General features: G+C 40.3%; 1 protein-coding gene across 2 annotated transcripts in view; it reads right to left on the reverse strand.

The window, feature by feature from the left end:
* Positions 1-20,786, reverse strand: part of NECTIN3 (nectin cell adhesion molecule 3) — a 70,449-nt gene that overhangs the window by 48,639 nt on the left and 1,024 nt on the right. The gene's annotated exons all lie outside the window — the stretch shown is intronic.

Here is a 20,786-nt window from a genome sequence, read left to right on the forward strand (position 1 = left end):
TTCAGTTACTTTTTTCACCCTCAAGTCTACTGCRTTTGACATTTAACTTGAATGTTACATTCAATCTATTCAATTAGATAGCTGTTTAGTCACCAAATGTTTTCCAACATTTGCCGCTTTTATTTATCTCTTCTCAAGTTAGTCTTTTCAGTAAAGGTTTTCCTTTACAGAGGGACAAGCCAGCTCAGAGCAGGTAGCCTTCTCTACTACTTATTTCTTGTATTCTGATCCACAAGTAGATATTGAGCTTTTGTCATGTATTTTTAAAGCTTTAAATTCTTCAAGGCTCTAGAGCTGAGACCACATAAAGTCTGTTGGCACCAGTTTGTCCATAACTGAGTGATTCTGATGTACTCGAATCACTCTTTAGAGACCAGTTTTCTCTTCCTCAACTACAAATGAGACTTGGAGAATTAACAGCCTTCAACTCTGAAAAAAGTAACTCATTCCAAACATGTTCATTAAAAAGTTAAGTTATAACCTTATGTTTAGAAGCAAATTTAGAATTCCTTGCTTAGTAATTTTAAAAGCTCAATTTCTTCATTTTTATTTGCAGAGTCATAAATTCAAGATTATGGTAGTAATTTCATTCAGGAAATCTGGGGTGACACCACATCACTTAGTTTTAGTCAGCTAGCACTTAAGCTTTTCCCCTTCTATAACCAAAGTACATAAAGCTTCATTTCCATTTAAGTCAGCCCCATCACCTACTACCAAGTGCCTTATGTAACAGATTTAATGATTAACATGGAGAGACAAATACGTATATTATCAAAAAAAGTCACTAGAGAGCAATTCATTTTTAAAAGGCTTCAGTTCCAATATGGCTCTTCAGAGCTAAGTCCACAAATTCCATCACTGGCACCATTATTCATTAAGTTCAAAAGAGATGACATTAAGCTCAAAAGAGATTATGTTATGGCAGAAGAACTGCTTCAAAACAATACACTAGCTAGTCTAGTATGTGCAGCTGCCTTCATGCAAGACCTCTAGCAAACGTCCTCTGCTTTTCTCTTAGGGTGCAAAACAGGAGAGACAACACGGCTTACRGCTAGACTCCAAACTTCAGAGATAGGCATAGCTGCTCAGGCTGCTATGCAATCATCCACATTATGGGTGTATTCTGTATTCTCCACCATATTCTCCCACATTCAGAACTGAATGCAAGATGCTCAGCCACGCTGCGCCAATGAAGGACAGTCCAACTGAGGCAAGGCTTACAGGTAAGAGCAGCACTAAAGTCAAAAGCACATCTGACATGAGAGYGATTACCTACACAATTGTCTGTAAGGGTGAAAAGAGTATCCAAAGCTTGCAATATGACTACAAAATTCAATGTCAAAGTGTGGTCTGCACTCCAGGTCTGTTGACCCCTGTAATCTCCCACCACCTGGAAACCCAACAGCACAGCTTGTCATGGTAGAGAAACAACACTTGTGCTCTCACCAAGAAAAAAGAAAAATACCAAGAGTAAGTCATATGCAGACATCTCAGTAACAACGGGGCGAGGAGCAGGAGAGAAAACAGGGCAAGTATTTCCTCCTAATACTTTCAGCTCAGGAATTGCCAAGCCTGATGTGATCTTTGAGTTTAATTCTCAGTTGATTTCGAAGTACTCGCCCGTCTCCTGTTGATATCATAAGCTTTCTGCATCCACACCATCCTCTGACAAGGAGTGCCAGAGGTCTTACTGTCAGTTTTAAAAACACCTTATCTGTTTGTAACCTGCCTCCTGCTAGCACACTGTTGACATCAYTCATGATTTTGTAGATCCCAGCATATCCCTCCCTCTCCTCCCCCAAAGAACCATCTCTTTTCTGAACTGAGAAGTCTTAGCCTACTCATTATTTCTTACAAAAAAAGCCTCTTTTCATACCTTTTATCCTTGTTGCCCTCCTCCAAACCTACTCCAATCCTAAGGGTTTTTCTTGCTTTTTTTATTTTTATTTAATATCAGGGAACCAAAACTGCATAGAATATTTAAATGGACAAACAACCTATTTACATAGTGGCACAGCATGTTCTGTTTTCTCAAGAACTCCAAGACTTGACTTGGATCCCACATTCTGTTTTTAAAAAAGGTAACAGAAAACACCAGTTCACRGAACTGACCAAAGACCCAAGGTCTTGTTTCCAAGTTACAAAAAGTGAGCTCAGAGGCCATAATATATATGAATTTAAGATTATTCCTCTCCTCCACAATGGAGGCTTTAGGTGCATCACTTATCTGTAYTAAAATTAATCAGCTTGTTTCATTACTCAATTACTCAGTCGCATAAGACCCTCCATAATTCTGTGCAATTCACCCTTATTCCAACTTCGTATGAGCAGCAAGGAGTTATGTTAAATTAGGACATCTCATRCTCTAGAAAATGGAATGGACAAGATCCTACTACCCTCCAGCACCATCTAGAACTATAGCTTCCACCATATGAAGACCCTCTAGAGAGACACCCTAACAAGACCACAAATGACTGCTAACCAAAGGTTTGGTCAGATATATACCCTCCCACACTTCCTTCCACAGACTCCAAGCCTCACCCTTACTGGAAAAGGGATTTAATGCTATCACAATACCTGCTGGCATTAGATGTTGCAGGTTTCCATTTTTTGTTTGAGTTCCCCCCCCCCCTTTTGAAGGATACAGGAATTGGGGTAGGGGAACAGGACAGCACACTAAATATCACATCAGTCTGGAGCAGTACTGCCCATCACTCCTGCTTCATCTCGAAATCTGTGAGTTATCAATGACAGGGCAGCAGTCTCTTCTACCTAGCCACAAACTTGCAAGAGCTTAGATTGATTCTCCAGTGGATGCACTAAGTCCCACACTCAACTTTTCTCCCAAGTTATATGTCTGTTGTTTCAGCACTATCATGTAATGAAGTTACCATTACATGAACTAACAGAAATACAAGATGGCAACTACAATCAGAAACCAAAAATGCAATACAAAGCAAATAATGACATAAGAATCTTATACTTTATCACTGCTTTTCATTACCATCTAGGAAGCTACTGTTTTGCTGCACAGTGACAGGTATGTACACTGTTGTACTAATTGCAAGGATACCTGTAACATGTAGCTTGCTAGACTATTCCAGAAGATTGCTGCCTAGCCTATCCCAGGGTACAAATTGTTAGCAGSAAGAGAATCTTCACCTGTTGTGGACTTAATCCATTGGACCCAGGCATTCAAAATACTCAGGTCACAGAATTTGCTATTTATCTGTACTGGCCATCAGAGAAAACACATTCACAGAAAGCCTGTGACATCTCCAAAGTGTTCAATAATACATCATCTCTAGAGGCAGCTAAAAACTGTATTCATCAGCTCCAGCCAATAYAGCTACCAATTACCTCAAACAAGTGAAGTCCTAGGTAAGGGTTTCTTCACAATGCACTTGCAATTWGTAAGGGCAAATAAGCTCTAATATTAATTTACAGAATAATGAAATGACATACATTGCATGAGACCTCTAGAAGTTACCTAGTCCTGCTCAAAGTAGGTCCAGTTAGACCAGGCTGCTCAGGGCCTCATCCAGTCAAGTTTTGACCACCTGTCACCAATGAGGTTCCTCAACCTCTCTTGGCACCTGTTCCAGTGCCCAACCTCCCTCAGGGAAGGAATTATTTTTCCCCTTGTATTGAGTCAAAATTTCCCACATTCCAGCTTGTGCTTGTCCCACACCTCTGGAAACAGTCTAGCTCCATCTTTTCTACACCCATCCAAGAGGCAGCTGCAGGCAGCAACAGGGGCTCCCCTCAGCCTTCCCTCCTTCTGGCTGAAGGAGTCCAGCTCTCACAGCCTCTCCTCCCACACCCTGGACTCTAATCCCCAACCAGTTGGGATGGCCTGCAGCTGGGCTTGCTCCAGCACAGCAGGTCTCCCTTGTACTGGGGAGCCCCAAACTAGACACAGCACTCCAGGGGTGGTCTCACCAGTGCCAAACAGAGGAAAAGGAGCACTTCCCTCAACCAGCTGGCTGCACTCTTGCTAACACAACCCTGCAAAGGCATACAGCTAACCCATGCTCAATTTGTTATTCACCAGATCTYTGCCTGCCAAGCTGCCTTCCAGCCAGTTGGACCTCAACCTGTGCTGTTGCATAGGGCTATTCCAGTCCAAATGTAAGACTTGACACTTTCCATTGTTGAACTCCATGAAGTTCCTGCCAGATCATTTTTCCAACCTGTTGAGGTTGGAATAGCAACCCCACCCTCTAGTGTATCAGCTGCTCACCTAGTTTGGTATCATCCATGAACTTTGAGACCACACTCTACCCTATCTTCCTAGTCATTAGTGAAGACATGAAACAATATTGGCCTCAGCGTCAACTACTGAGGAATAACATTAGTAATCAGCCACCAGTTGAACTTTGTACAGTTACCACCACCCTTTGAGCCTGACAATTCAGTCAAAATTTCCATTCACCTTATTCCCCCCTTACCAATGCATATCTCAATTTTGTTACAAGGATGCTATGAGAGTCAGTGTCAAAGGCCTTGCCAAAGTCAAGTAAGCAACATCATCTGTTCTCTTCTTGTTCACTGAGCCATTCATGTCATTGTAGGAGGCAATCAGATCAGTCATGATTTGCCCTTGGTAAATCTGCACTGGCCACTCCCAACCACCCTCCTGACCTTCATGTGACTAGAAATGGCTTGGAGAATTTGCTCCATAACCTTCCCAGGGACTGAGGTAAGACGGACCAGACTGCAGCTCCCTGGATCACTGGAAAAGGAAATGACATTTGCCTTTTTCCACCATGATCTTTCAAAGATGACAATAGTGACATCAGCTAGCTCTCTCAGCCACATCCTATTTGGGCCCACGGTCTTGCATATGTCCATTAGCTTCTGTACCTTCCTCTATGGTAAGTAATGTTACATTCCCACAGACTTTGCTAGTAGGCTCAGGGAACAGGCAGGCCAGATCTTACCAGCGAAAACCAAGACAATAAATAAATAAAGCATTACATACCTCAGCTTTTTCCATGTCCTTCCTCACTAGGTCCCTGCCTCACCAAGTAGTGCGGGCACATTTTCCTTAGATTTTCTTTTGCTGCCAATGTAGTTATAGAAGCCCCTTCTGTTCTCCTTCATATCCCTTACTAGTTTCAGTTGCAGCTGAGCCCCAGCTTCTCTAGCTCTATCCCTATACTCATCCTGGACAGCCCCCCCCCCGCTTCAGCTTTCTGTGAATTTCCTTTGTGCATCTGAGCTCAGTGAAGAGTTCCCTGTTCATCCATGCTGACCTTCTGCCATGCCTGCTGCACTTCCCACACACTGCAGTGGATCCTTCTTGTAATCTGAAGAGGTTTCCCTTAAAGATCAGTCAGCTGTCTTAAGCTTGTTTGCCCAAGGCAGTTTCCCATGAGAACATGGCAAACCGGTCCCTGAATAAGGAGAAATATTCTCTCCTGAAGTTCAGTGTTATGATTCTGTTGGTCTTTTGCTCATGATTTCAAGCTCCAGACTCAAAAATCACTGCAGCCAAGGCTGCCCTTAACCTTCACATCTTCAACCAGGTTTTCCTTGTTTGTGCATAACAGATCCAGTAAGTAGAGCATCTCCCCTAGTCAGCCCATGATCACCTGCATCAAGAAATTGTCTTCAGTACACTCCAGAAGTCTCCCAGATGACTTGTGTCCAGTCCTATTGTTCTTTCAGCAGATGCCAGGCTGCTTGAAGTCTCCCATGAGCAGCACAGCCTGCGATCATGAGGCTTCTTCAAGCTGCCTAAAGTAGGCTTCTACTTCCTTTTTGATCAAGCCATCAGCAGCAGATCCTTAACAACTGCTTTGGTCTGTCCTCTTAACCTTACCCATAAATCTTTGAACCAGCTTATCACCTGCTGCATGGCAAGGCTTCATGCACTTCAGCTGCTTTTCTATATAGTGCAACTCCTCCTTCTCACCTTCCCAGCTTGCCTTTCTTGAAAAGCATGACTCCAGCTAATTGCAGTACTCCAGTCATGCAAGCTAACCCACCACATCTCTGGAATCCAAATGAGGCCATAGCTCTGCAGCTGTGCACAGACTTTCAATTCCTCCTGCTTGTTTCCCACACTGGGTGCATCTGTGCACAGTCACTAGGGATGGGACCACACTTGTGCTGCCTTCACAGCAGGAGTGATAGTCTCTTCCCCATCATGTCCCCCCAGACACTTCATTGCTTCTCACACCTTCACTTATCTTCAAAATAGAGACAATTTGAAGACACAGTCAACAAACCTAGTTTAAAGCCCTCCCACAAGTTAGCAAGGCTGTTGGAAGAGAAACTCCCACATGACTTTGATGGATTTGTCCCCCTCTTGCTTCCTCAAGGAGGGTCCAGTGGTCAGAAAAGTCAAAGCCTTGCCTGCAACATCAGCTATGCTGCTAGGCATTGACCTGGTAGGTGCATCCACTTCTATCTGAGCCTCTCCTTCACTTGGAATTACTGCTGAGACCACAACCTGGGTCACTGGACTCTTTAGTCACTCTTGATAATACTCACGGTCACCCCTGGCAGAATTGTTGGTGACCACATGGATATCAGTGAAGGGTAGTAGTCAGAAGGCTGGACTCAGCAGTCTCTCTGCAACACCCTGAAACCAAGTGCCCAGAAAGGAGTCCTCTCAAGACATCAAGTCAGACTGGCAGAGGGGTGCTGCTGTTCCTCTGCCCCAGGAGAGTCTCTCTGATAACTAGCACCCTCCTTTTCTCTTTTGTGAGGTCACTAAGTCCATTATACAGAACACTAGGCTATTAAGATACATTAACTCACATGAGTACAAAACTAGGTGCAAACATGTGAAGAAACCACTAAGCAATTTTAGCTTCTTCCATCTGATGAATAAAAGTGCTAAGACTACAGTTTCAGGTATGCCCTCATCAGTACAAATCCCAGCCAGCAGCCAATAATCCTAAGATAATAAGCTTTTTTAAACCAAAAAGCTTTCGCAACACCTCTGAGTTAATGTTTTTGTGAAGGACAGTCAAGTCAGCACTATACTGATAGGCCTAGCAGATACTGGTGAAGGAATGACTCATGGAATTAGCAAACGAAAATTTGACCTTGCATGCTACAGTAAGCAATAGCTGACTGCGGCATTGTCACAACCAAGTCTTCCTGCCATTAGTTCCTCTCCCTTCTAAGGGATGCACTTACGATATAATTAGGACATAACTTGTATGCATGCAAACAGTCTTTTCCCCCTACCTCCACCATACAAGCTATCCACTGGAACTTAAAGTAACCCAGCTATGACATAAATGCTCTAGCTATAGCTACCTTTTTCTCCAGTAATATCTGATAAGCAAAAAATGTGCTGGATGAAAATTTGCATGTTATAGCAGCTGGATGTTAAGAATAGTCCACTACAGCAAGCTGTTGCTAATCTCAGAGTTGCAATCTTTTCTCACTGTTGTGCCATACCAAGACCACAGGAAACTCCTGGGGAATACTACTAGTCTTCATTCTCACACAAACAGTTCCTCCACTAGAATATCATTCAAAGATCCAAAAATGAACAAGTGTTTTTCTTCCTCACTTCAGTTTAAACCAGTAAATGTTTCAGCCCCAGCTTCAAATGAAGTTATAACTTCAGATGGCAATTAAGAGAATCCTACAGCAGGTAATTCAGAGCCAGTAACATGGTAATAAATTATTGGGGCTGGGCTGTAATTGCTGAAGTCTTAGTGATCAAGTGTCAGTACCTGATCCTTCAGGCATTTGCCACTATTTACACTACAACAAGAAAGCTCCAGTGGTCAGCTAGAATCTACATATTAACTATTACACCGCATGGTACACTTGGAGTAACAGTCAACTCACTTGGCTATGAGAAGCAATAAAAGTCTAAATCAAGAATTAGTGTATTTCTCTGTGTTCAGGTGCCTTTTAATAGACCTACAGCAGTAGGTCATTATTTTGTCATACACTGTTAAACCTTAAAGTTTCTACATCTGTTTCAGTGCTTTTCTGCTTATGTAGTTTCTGCTCTTCACAAGCTGTGCCGCACCTCTAGGAATCCATTTCTCCAATAATCATTACCAATAGTTTAAGTCTGCCTTATCCTGTGGATTCCAAGAAACAACCATCAATTTCTGGATTTCACAATTACTATTTAACTTTCTTATGTTCTAATGGAAGGTCTAATAAAACCTGATCAGTTAAGTTATTAAGCTTTCTAGTACTAAGCCATTTACCTTCTAATTTTTAACTGATCTTACCTACCCAAGCAGGGAAGGTAGGTTTGAACTGGTCAGTTCAGGCAGTAATGGCCAATAAAAATCAAAGTAAAGACTAAACAGATCGCTTTCCTTTGTCTTAGGAAAGTAAGTTCATTAAGTATAAATACAAGATAGTTAAACATATCAACTAGAAAAACAGTTTTGCAGCACATAAAAGCAAAGCAGCTCTGGTAGTAAGTATTTAACTACTGACAGGCAGCGATACAGATTTAAATGTGTATCATATTGAATGACTTTGAAATTCCCATAAAGCTTGACCAAGAATTAAATTATAAGCACAAGTGAACTTAAATAGCTGAGACACTTGAGGGAATGAGACCAACAGAAAAAAATACTGCTGTATTGACATCTTTAATAGGGTGCTGATGAGATATTATTTTTTATAGGCAGATTAAGGCAAAAATTTGTGTGAAACAAAGATGGACTTAGCTCTGATTTTTAATGGAGAAAGGAGCATGGCACACTTGGAGAGAGAGCCCACGTCATTTGGTGTTAGGGAAGTAAACAATCCTTAGGGAAAGCCTGAGGAAAAGCTAGCACAAAATTCTGTACAAACAAAAATTCAGAATTTCTTAAAATAAGCACCCAGTTTTGTGCATGTACAACAAGTTTTAGAAAACGAACAGAAACTCTGCTAAGCATACAGCAACAGTCCTAAGCATTCAGCATTCCTTGCCCCCTCAACCGCACCTCCCAACTTGGAATTAGAGAACCATTAAAAAACTGGTCAGAAGCACAAGTGCACAATGCCCTTCTACATGAAGGGACTAGACCTTCAATCCCTACAAAAGTCCTTACACCCTTAAGCAGGAAGTCACCCCCCCCCTTTTTTTTTTTTTAAATACAGTCTTGCCCACTTTCAGACATTTCTCCTAGAGCATATAGCACCTAATCTAGGAATAACAGATCTGAGGGAAGAGAAGGGAAGGTGTACTTTTTATAAAGTGTTGTCTTCCTGAGCTTGCTTTTGACTGCTAAAGCATAAACTTCACATGTTCGTTTATTTGTAGAGTTTGATTATCTGCCAATACTCAACAACTGCAGCCGTACCATGAAATGCAAAATGGACAAGTTTTGTAAGGAGCAGCAAATCATAAGATATAATGTCTAAATCTCAGCTGTCCATGACAAGATCTGATAAAGTTATAAGTTATATTACAAAGTTAGGAGGATGCCAGCCACCCATTGCATTTCTGACACTGCTTGCTTTCTTTTTGCTCTTAAGGCTACCCTCCACTGCAAATTATTCTGAAAAGCTTACTCTTCTTCCCAAGACCTGCACCTAACTAGGTGATAGCAAAGCACATAAGGCTGTATAATAGCTGCTGTATTTATTGTCAAACCATATTTTTAGTATTTGTCACACTGCCAGCATTGCTCCGAGCCATGTGCTGTAAACAGTGGTCTTACTGAACTAACAGAAGAAATGCAGGCACATCTTTCTTAAAGACATTCTCTAAAAGTTATTACTTACATTAGAAGATAACAATGGGATCCAATCAAACTGCTTGATAGGAAAAATCTTGTTTCAGGCTTTATTCAGACATTTTTAAGCTCAACAGAAAAGACTCATATATGATTTCTACATTTTCTTCCAGGGCTAGCAGCTATAGTATTAGCTCCTGCCTACCCATGCACAAAACCGAGACTCACTTAGGTTGAAACGGACTTCTGAATGTTATCCAATCCAACCCCCAACTCAAAGCAGGGCCAACTTTGAAGTCAGATCAGGTTGCTCAGGATCATAACACAGTCAAGTTCTGAATATCTCCAAGGACAGAGATTCCACAACCTGTTTCAGTGCTTTATTCTTCTTTCCTTGTGAAAAAAACATATTGCTAATATTTTATTAGCATTTCCCTTGTTGCAGCTTGTTTCTGTTGCCTCTCATCCTTTCCCTATACACGTCTGAGGAGATCTGGCTCCATCACCTCCCATTAAGCAGTTGTAGCCAGCCATTAAACTCCTCCCCTTAGACTTTTTGTTTCTCAAGGATGAGCAAACACAGTTCTCTGCCTCTCTTCATATGTCATGCGCTCCAGCCTCCTTATCTTAGTGGCCCACTGCAGAGGCATCAGCATCTGCCTTACACTTGAGAGCATAAAATAGGACACAGCTCTCCAGGTGATGTCTCAAACTCTGAACAGAAGAAAGTTGCTTCCTTTAACCTGCTGGCCACACTTTTGCTGCTACCACCCAGTACGCACTTTACCTTTTACACCACAAAGGCATACTGCTGATCAATATCCACAAGGACACCTAGACCCTTTTCTCTAGGAGGTCCTTTACACAAGTTGGCACCACACCTTTTCTGCTGCATGGGGTCATTCCATCCCAGAAGGACCTGGCATTTGCTTTTRTTGAACTTCATGAGGTTCCTGCCAGCCATTTCTCCAGCCTGCAGGCATCCCCCTCAATTAGCCCTAGTCTCCAGCATTTGTGGATATCATCCACAAACTTACTAGAAGTGCCTTACTGACCTGGACAATAGGTTGGAATAAAGACAAACTGTCCTAGTACTGATCCCTGAGGAATGGCACCAGTAACAGGCCTCCAGCTGGACTTTGTACTTGTTGAAAGCCTTACTAAAGTCATGGTAAATAACACTCATTGTTCTTCCTTTGTCCAGAGTCATGCCTTAGGTATTCGTAGCAATCAATACAGGACCTCTTTTCAGAGCAGCCTCTCAAATTGTGAGGACACTATAACTCCTTTTCCTCCCTACCTTAGTTTTCACCTTATTTGCAGCCACATGAATTAATACACCTAAGAATCAAGAGGCCTAGCTTGGGAAACACTGCTGTAGAGTAGCACCCTCAAAATCTGTCACTGAATGACCTCTCACTAACAGTCCCATAGAGTTCCACAGACCTTACCTCTTTCTGTGCAGCAGAGCATTCTCAGCAGAATCTTTAGAAGATCCTACAAGAGCCTTGCACAAAGTTTCTTCTACAAGCTATACTCTGATTTGTTAGTAGGTGATTTATTAAATTATTAAATGTTTACATGAAGACTTTGACCCATCAACAGTGACACCTACTTGTAGTCCAAAGTCTTACTCTTTTACAGCTGTGAATTTAAGAGTGGCCTTAGACAAGCCTACGTGCAGAAGCTTGAACTACCTGATACCACAAACTCCCAGTACACAGCTACACAGAGGGGCATCGAAGCTTAGTAAGCTTCTTCCCATGTAGAATATCCTGAGTAAATTGGTATGTTGCACTTGCTGGTACGCTGCACTTACCAAAGGTAAATTATTTAATGCCATCTCAGCTACCAAACACATATTAGAACTTTTAACAAGAATACATTTAAATCTGTTAAAAAATGATTAACAGTATGTTCACAACCAAATTCTCATGTTTGATTTCTTTAGATCTATAGGGCCAATTATGCTTTTTAAAAGTCTCAGTATCTTAATCAAGTCATAACACCACTGTTACTATTTAAAGGAAATTTAGCTTTTGAAGTTACAAGTGCATACAAGTGTTTAAAAGCACAGCAGTAGCATCACTGCAGAAGGGACAACCGGTGAGTTTTTATAATACAAATACTATCAACATTGCAAATATGCTCAAAGATGGAATTAAGCCTAACTTCTCTTCATCTTTGCTTCACCAACCTCTAACTACAAGCTTTAGCAGAGTCARCTAAGTATACTTTTATTGTGGCAAGGGCCAAGAGGGGAAGAAGAAAAAGTAAGGAAAATAAAGACAATCATAGAAACAATTCTCATACAATGAGCTTGAAAAATTTACACCCCAGGTTAAGTTAGTACAAGCCAGAAGTTACGATGCCTCAATTAATATTCGTTATTATGCAGAAGTTCCCTGGATTTGATGACATTTAAGTTATCATCTTTGATTAAACTGACCACTGTTTTACCAGGTGATGTACACTGACAAGAAATTAGCAAAGCTAGTTACCCAGCTTGAACACAAGCTCAACTTTTTGAAGCCCTACTTTCAGCATCCTGTCACCTAGTAGCATGTTCTTAAGTGCGCTTGTCCCAGCAATAACTAGTATTCAGCTTAATCAGATGCTGCATGGGTGTTATTGCAAGTAGAAAGGAAGCAGAGAATGCCCTCATGAAACTGGATTAAGAGAAACTTAAGCCAAGCATTTATAATCCTCTAACCCAATGGCTAGTGAGGACAACAGGTCAGAAATCAACTCTTACTATTAAATTCATCAAGATAACCGTTTCCTCTACCCATCTCTATAGAGATCTGTTTGACTAACCTTTATTTACCTTTCAGTTAACACCTTTTTTGGCAAGAGATTGCTGTTGTAATACTTTGAAATTCTGCACATGCTACTGCATTACAGTGGTAACACTAACACCCTATAAGTATTTAAAACAGCAGTCGCTTTTAAGGAAAGCATGTCTCTTCAAACCAACTCCAGGAAGATACTGAGGAAAAGTTTAAGAACTGTCACATTATACTAGCATTGACTAATAGAAAAAGAGAAACTGATGATTCCCTTTAGACATACAAAGATAATTAAGTACTTACAGGAAAAAAAAAAGAAAGAAAAACAGCAAGAGCCATCTACTGTTGGAGGCAATCCTAATACTCCAGTCAACTTAAGACAAACCAACACTTGACTAGTCTTCGTGTTGAGAAGGTGAAAACATGCCATTTTAGGGCATTAGAAAATTTAAGTTGCTTCTACTCCCCTACACTGCCTGAAAACCAACTGAAACAACACAAAAAATATTGAACAGAGATTATCAGAAAAGAATCTGGAAGCTTGTTACTTTTYACTACCTGAATTAATAGTGACCTTCTTGGTATTTTAACTCAAGAAGTTTACTCTTGAAAACATACAGACATAAAACTTCACCTGATCAGTTTCCCACACTTGGAGAACACAGGTAAAYGAAAGAGAGAATGGAGACTGAAGTTTAAAGACTTCAAAGGTTTTTATTCTTGCTTCTAACTTTTTACTACTAGTAATTCATGGACAGAAAGACCTACTTGTGATTTAACATTTGAAACAGCCCCATGCCTCAAAGGTAATTAGCTGAGCAGAACACGAAGAAAATAACTCTTGAGGCACTGATCTCGGATCACACACGAGAAAGTTTATTATGACTGGAAGCTGTTACATTCTGCCTTGAAGTCCTTCACCATAAGCCTGTGTTTAAACATTTAATTTAGTAGCCAGCACTGGCAATTCACTATTCTTATCTTATTCTTAAGTGATCCTGAAGAAACCATGATCTGACTGTACTGAGTACAAGRTGACTAATTATACCTTCAGATACACATGTAACTCTTAATGCAACCTACAATGCTCCATACTTGAGCAGAAATTTAGAGTATTTCCAAGAAAATCAGCTTGTCTCATTTTCCTCAACTCCGTCAGACTCTGCTGTACAACTAGAACCACAGTTTAATGAGAAGGAATTAGAAGCTATAGCCATAAACAAATTACTAGTTTGTATTAACCTTTGAAGTCTCCTATGAAATTATCCACAATAACAGAAATCTTCAGATGCATATGAAAATATTTTATATGATTATGTAGTATTTTGGCACTGAAGTGCAAGCACAAACATGATAAAGGTGCACCATTATCTAGTTCATGTAACAGACACGCACCTGTTCTTGTCGTAAGTCTATCCAAAGGGAGGCCATCAACACCAGATAGCATATAACAAATGGAAATACCTCCCACAGCTTCCCTCAAAAGCAGTTTTAGTACCCATACAGCTGTGAGTAATAACAGTATATCCATGTAACACAAACCTCTGGATCAGTTACTCATGTAGCTTCAAATAATCTGCTCCTGACTCCAGGTCATCTCATATACAATCAGCCCACTCTGGACACTATGTCAGCTCACAAGCATAACGGGGTAAAGCCTGAACTTTTGACTAGCTTTCTTTACATTACAGAGAAACAACATGTTTCAGCACATGCATACTTTGACAGGTTTGACCAACAGTTATTGCCTTATTTTAAACAGAGAATCTCAGGTCTTTTTTCATCTCTCCTCACTTCATGGACTGGAAATAACAAGCAGTTTCTTTGACATATTCTATTATTGCTCATTTTGTTGCTTAATTGCTTCTCATGTATTTTGCTGCATTTTATCCACACTCAGGCTATTCCCATCCTTCCCTTCTCAGGTATTCTTGGGATTTCTTCCCATAAAGTGATACTCTTTTCTAGGCAATCCTTTTGCTTTCTAACCAGGAAAAGAGAAGAGTTTTAACTACCCTTTACCACTAGCAATAAAGTTTGACCAATCTCATGCCTAATCCAAAAATTCACTCTCTTCCACATCTCATCAATAAAAATGCACTACTGTATTTCAAATCCTTATGGTCTCTGAGGCACTGAATGCAACTGTTCAAGCATCTTTTAAGAGCCTGATTTTTATATAGGCAAACAGTACCAAAAAGCCATACTCGCAACACAACTCCTCCCCCAAAACAACAAAAAAAACTCAGCAACACACAGCATAAATAAAACAGTAATTAGATAATTGCACCTATAGCTATCCTTTGAGTATAGGTAAGAAAATCTAGCCATTTAGCTAGTATCCAACTATCAGATCCCTAAGAAAATTCCTCACAGGAACCTCTGCATTAGCATTTATACAATAGTAAACATAGTGGTCACAGACAAATAAAAGTTTAGTTCAGATAATCCTGATTCAATACAACATTGCCATTCAAAGCTGGAAACAAGAAGTCCAAGCAAAAACAAAGTGCTAGCGCAAAGTGATCTGTTACCACACAGCTCACCTTCAAGAGACAATATGACTACAGAGTAACTGTGTAAAGCAACAGGTATCAGCTCTCTCATTTAACTGCAGTCTTGCCTAACAAGTCTCTTGCCATATATTCCAGTACAGAATGTGGTTTGGACACAGGAAAACCCAAAGTTGCATTCAACTAGAAGACAGTAATTCAAGATTACTTCCAGGGCAACAGCCTGGTGCAACATGGGATGCAAAGTAGTTTTCTTCGACTTTATCACGCTTTAACAGATTCCGGCACTGACACCGAAAAAAAGACAACATGTACTTACAACACAGCAGGCAATTGGCACTTACCAAGATTAACTTATACCAGTTTATATACCAAGCTTCATATTTCTATTACCCGTCCTCTGTTCACTAGTGGTTTTGTTTTTAAAAATTGAGACTTGGACTTGAATTCTTGAGCTTCAACCCAACCTTTTTCACATTACACAAATGCTAGGCTTTAGCCCCACCCGCTGTGTACTGAAACACCACATCACCAGTTCCTTTCCCCCTTTCACAAGGGATCCATTTACACCTGTGACACTGCATACTGTAGAAACATAAACCACCAGCATCTAACAGGCAATCAGTTGGTATGCAGGCTCTGCAAAGGCAATATATTTTTGCTTCTCTTGCTGCAAAAAGAGTCCTGTATGTTTCCTAATATCTTCTAGGGAAGAATACTACATAAATGGGGCAAGAGAAAGAACATCCTAGATTTGATTACATTTCTAACCAGGATATTTGGCTGTACAGTCTTACAAGAAGTAAACCATGACAGAGTCCTCCTTGGTCTCAGTATCAAACAATCTTCATACTTCATATAAGAGTATTTATTTATTATTTAAGGAGGCAGTGAAGAGAAATGCACTGTTTAAACCAAGAAGCTGTTCTCAACCTTTATGTAGAAAAAGTGGCTAAACAACCATCACAATCCTTTTATAGTCCTCAAAGTGCTCAGATGTTAACAAGTCAGAGTAACATTACATTTCACTTTCATATGCATATGGGAGTGCTTGCACCCCAGAAGCTAAAACATCAGCTGGCATCCCCTCTCCTCTCATTCATCCTAAAATTCATGATTACTGTAACACTGGTCGGAATGAAGCCTGCCACCTGCTTTCACCTTTTCTCTGCAAGTTTTACACCACTTCTTCCAGTTAGAGCATCTCCAACATACTATTTCCATGTAATGCTACAGATATATGAAAAATACAATCTAAAACAAAAACAGTCAAAAATTATAAACCTATGCAATAATTTTATTAGAACATTAGCATCCACATTTTATTATTCTGTATTTATTTTACATGAGCACCACAGCCTAACAGTTATCTCTCTAACATGACACACCTAGCACAACGAAATGGAGTTTAAGACCTGTTCCAAGATTGCGCTATGTATTACTGAGTTGTTCTGATGCACGAGCTTGACAAGCTTTAGGTTTCATTTTCTCTAATTATCAAGCAAACTAGATTTTCTTCTCCCCTCTATTTGAGGTCACTCTTATTTCTTCCAGTGCAGTTGCTCTATTTATTTTCTCACATGGGTTTCATACACTGCCCTACTTCCTGCATAATTCACCAATATCCCCTTCTCTCCAAGTTCTTTCAAATATCTTCTATAGTACTCCCATTCTTTCTCTTAACATTGTTGTATTGGTTCACCCCAAATCTTTTCAAAAGTACACTTCTCGCCATAGTAATTCTAAAAACATATGCAGACAAGGATTTTTTTTAACTATTATTGTTGTTTTACATACAATGAGGAAAAAACATTCTATAGTGTTTTTGAACATACCACCACACTTCCCCATTTCCAAGGTAGTAACCTTGTTTGCTTAGCTTCAGTATGCTTTCATCATGGCTTGATTTCTTAGTCACCYAGGAGCTAGTCCAGTCAAAAGTCACTTGGGAATTTTCTTTGCTTTACTTACAACTCTTTTTTTAATACAGTAGACTTCCATTTATCCAGCTTTCACACTTTTATGACCCAACCCCCTTAGCTGTCCTTCCACTCCCACTACTCTCTGGAGTTCTGTACTCCAGGCTGCTTTAAGAGAAGTCTTTTCAGTGTTAATTTGAAAACATGTGGCCCACAAATAATTGTTTTTGTAGCCTCATTAAGAAGCCAACATAGCCAACAATTCAACTTGGAAAGAAAGGTAAGTATTTCCTAAAAGAAGTCCCTGAAAACACATCTTGGAACTTTTTCTTTTCTATTCCCTTTACTTTCCAATTTTGCTTAGTTTTTCTTTAATTCACACTTATATTTTTGCTGAGCTGTTGAAATATATCACTGTATGCAAACTAATGAGGCACTGAAATTACAAGAATTTTGTTACTCAGTAGCCCACAGGTTCACATATACAGCACAGCTGAAAAATATTTGCCACAACATATATTCAGTTATCTTATGGATTGTTGTAATTTCTTATGCATGCCATATATTTCCACTAGTTCAAAACTGCAATACTTTTGCTTTCATAAACTTTGTACATACTCCATTGTCAGAGAAATAAGTGGAAGAAATACTTGTACATGCAATAAATTAAGCTGAACTTTATAGACTTTTTTTTACTAAAAGGAGCAGTATTTATCAAAACAGGTCTATTTTTATTTAAAATCCAAAAGTTGCTGTTATTTCAGACTCTACATGTATTTCTCTCTCTCCTCCCCATTCAGGTTTTTTTTTTTTGAGCCTTTTTAATATATTTCTCTGAGGAACTACACAGATCAAAAAAATCATCATCTCTAGCTTTTGCTCAAAACGATTGTGTAAAAATCCATCTGATTTTATATTGAAGCTTTCCTGTTTGCATTTTTGGTGGTGATGTTTTCAATTCTTGCTTTTGCTAGGGTTACGAAAATTAACTTACTGGCAGGAACAACGGTGACCAAAAGCAGTCAACAATTTTGTGTTCTCTCAACATCTAAGCATGCTCAAAACGTATTTCTGTGAAATGGCACTAGCATTTTTAAAAATCTACAATGATTATCTCCCTCTTCCCCCACCTTTTAAACTCAATGGCAGTTACAGAGATAAGGAAAAAACTGTGTGAAAATTCAGTGAAAAATGTAATCTAAACACTGATGTTTACCAAGAACTGTTTTCCTCTTACCTCACAGTCCAAGAGTCACCAGTAGTTCCTTAAGCTTCCCTTTTTATCTACAGACTACACTTCAAAGCTTTACACTTGGAAAAATCCCATTATTTCAACACAACATTCCGACTTTTGGCAGACACTCTGAAGCCTTATCAGTCAAGTTCATATACATCAAAAAGGATCCAGGAAGAGTGGCATCTGAATTGCACTCAAGGCTAAAATAGTAACCTATTGCATGACACAGCATATGGATGCTCTTAACTTCATTGTTACTATTATCTTTACATTCACAAGTAAAAATAGCTTGGCAAAGTTATGTCAGGTCTGCAACTACAACTTTTTCAGCTCAAAAGAGCAAAGATCACTCTGAACAAAGGGAAGGAAAAAAGTGCTAGTGAAATATGTTTGCCAACACTACAAACACCAAGTCTTCAAACCTTAAAAGTGTTGAAATGTGACAGCTTAATATTGGGAAAGTCAATTGGCCACAAATAAAGCTGAATACCACCTAATAAGTGCTTGTTGTCAGCTAACAGCTCCAAAGTTTATTCATGGGAAAACTAACTATTGGTCTTTAATGCTTTAAGACATGCAGCCATGTAGCTCTAGGGAACACGCAGGAAGACAATAGGCCTTGTTTCATTTATTTCAAGTGCAAACGAACTCTAGATTTCCATCACCTGGCATTTCTGCCAGGACTCCAGGAAACTCAGTACAGGGGAAGTCTGAATTGCTTAAGTTCAGGGCAGACATCTCTGCATGAACACACTCTGCTGCTTGAAAATCAAGTTGTACTTAGTTTTCACTTGGGGAGGTTCCCCCCCCACACACCATTTGGTGCCCCCCTTTTTTTTAAAGCAACACAACATTTATCCTCTCGATTTTAGCATTTTATTTTTCATTGAAAATGAGGGGATGCTGTAGAAGTAACCTTGCATTAACATTAATGCATATGGGCTCAATTGCTTTGGTTTTATTAACTCAGATTAACTTTCGGTTCTCTAAGAAATTTTTTAAATGTAGAATCTATTTCATACAGAATAATACCAAATTCAGCTTATTTTTAATCAATAATTATCTCCCACCCCACCCCCCTGCCAATATCACCAACTATCAAACTAAGAAAGCCCTCAATACATGGACTTAATCCTGTAGCCAGGACATGCTCACTGTATGCAACAACAACAACAAATCTGCATAAGCAATTCAGCTTGTAGACCACTTCCCTAACATATAGTTCATCTTCTCTAAAGAAGCACACCAACAAATCTCTGACTAATATGACAGTCAGCTAGTCCTGCAGAACTCTTATGCTATAAGAAATATTGCAGTTATCATTCAGGTCAACTAGGACCAGTTTGTCTTCTCATCAGAATTTATATAAGTACATTAGCTGTAAGTCAAAACAGTTATAGGTTCACCACCAGAATAAGGAATCATATGAAACCTTTTTTTTTAAGGACAAATGCTACATATGCTATTTTACAGCGTTCTGTTTCAGCAAATGCATGTTTTTAACTTAAATTAGTAACAATCGTCTGTTCCAAGAGCTACATCATTGCCAGAGGGGGGAGACTATTACATGCAAGAGCACAATTTTACAGCAGCAGTGTCTCAACTCCCTCCCTGCAAAAGCATTTCTCAGATACAATACCATTGCTTTATGGTGACTAGGCTTGTAAGCTCATCTAAGTATTTATATCACATGAACCTCCAGAGACTTTTTCCTTTAACTTGTTCCTCCCTCTCCTTCTAGAGGGAGAGGACACAGTATACCCTATAACACAAAATCCTTGCCAACTACTCCTTACTGCGTTGGGAACACAAACAGCAGGATGGTGGTTTTCAATCTGCCCTTTAAACAGCCACTTCACTTTGTCTTCCACTGCCGTGAAAATGGCATTACACACTCCACTTTTCATGCAGTAAAATCCTCCCTTGATTTAAGTTTACAACTGCTACCTCGTTTGCTTGTTTTCTACGGAGGGGAGGAGGAGAGGAATACATAATAATAATAAAAACAAAAACAAACAAAAAAAGGAGCTGGGTGTGATTGGAAGGGGAAGATTTCTCCGCGTCTGGTCACATCAAACCACATGGGGGCCCTGCACTGTAATGCCCCCCGTACCAGCTGTTGGAGGGTGATCTAGGGTACGCAAATCAATTTTCACAAGAAAAGAGCTCTAAAACTATCAGTCTACAGTAACTAGCACCAATTTCACCCTCATTAAGGGAAAAAACTACGCAAGCCAACAGCATCAGAAGCTAAGAACACACATTCCTCGTCCTCCGAAATAAACCCTAGGCACATGAAGGCCCACCCTTCTGTCTTTCCCACAGGCTAAGGAAAAACAAACAAAAAAAAAGAAAAACGAAAGCGAGCAGCCGGGAGTTTCTTCAAGCAGAAGACCGCGCACCATTCAAGAAGGGAATTAGGCGCGGACAGTCTGTCGTTTTGGGGAGAAACCCCGGTCCCGCCAGGAGAGCGCCGCGGAGAGCGGCGGACAAGCTTCCCCCCGCCGCCGGCCAGCCCCGGCTTTCCCCGCGGGCCGCCCCGCGCTGATCTGCGGCCACCAGCCGCCGGCCGCCTCCGCAGCCCTCTGACAAGGCGCAAACACACGCGCAACTCGCCAGGGGCAGAGCCGGCCCCCGCCGCCCGCGCGCAGCCCGGGAGGCTC

This window comes from Apteryx rowi, unplaced genomic scaffold, assembly GCF_003343035.1.
Source record: "Apteryx rowi isolate R43461 unplaced genomic scaffold, aptRow1 scaffold_146, whole genome shotgun sequence".
Taxonomy (NCBI): domain Eukaryota; kingdom Metazoa; phylum Chordata; class Aves; order Apterygiformes; family Apterygidae; genus Apteryx; species Apteryx rowi.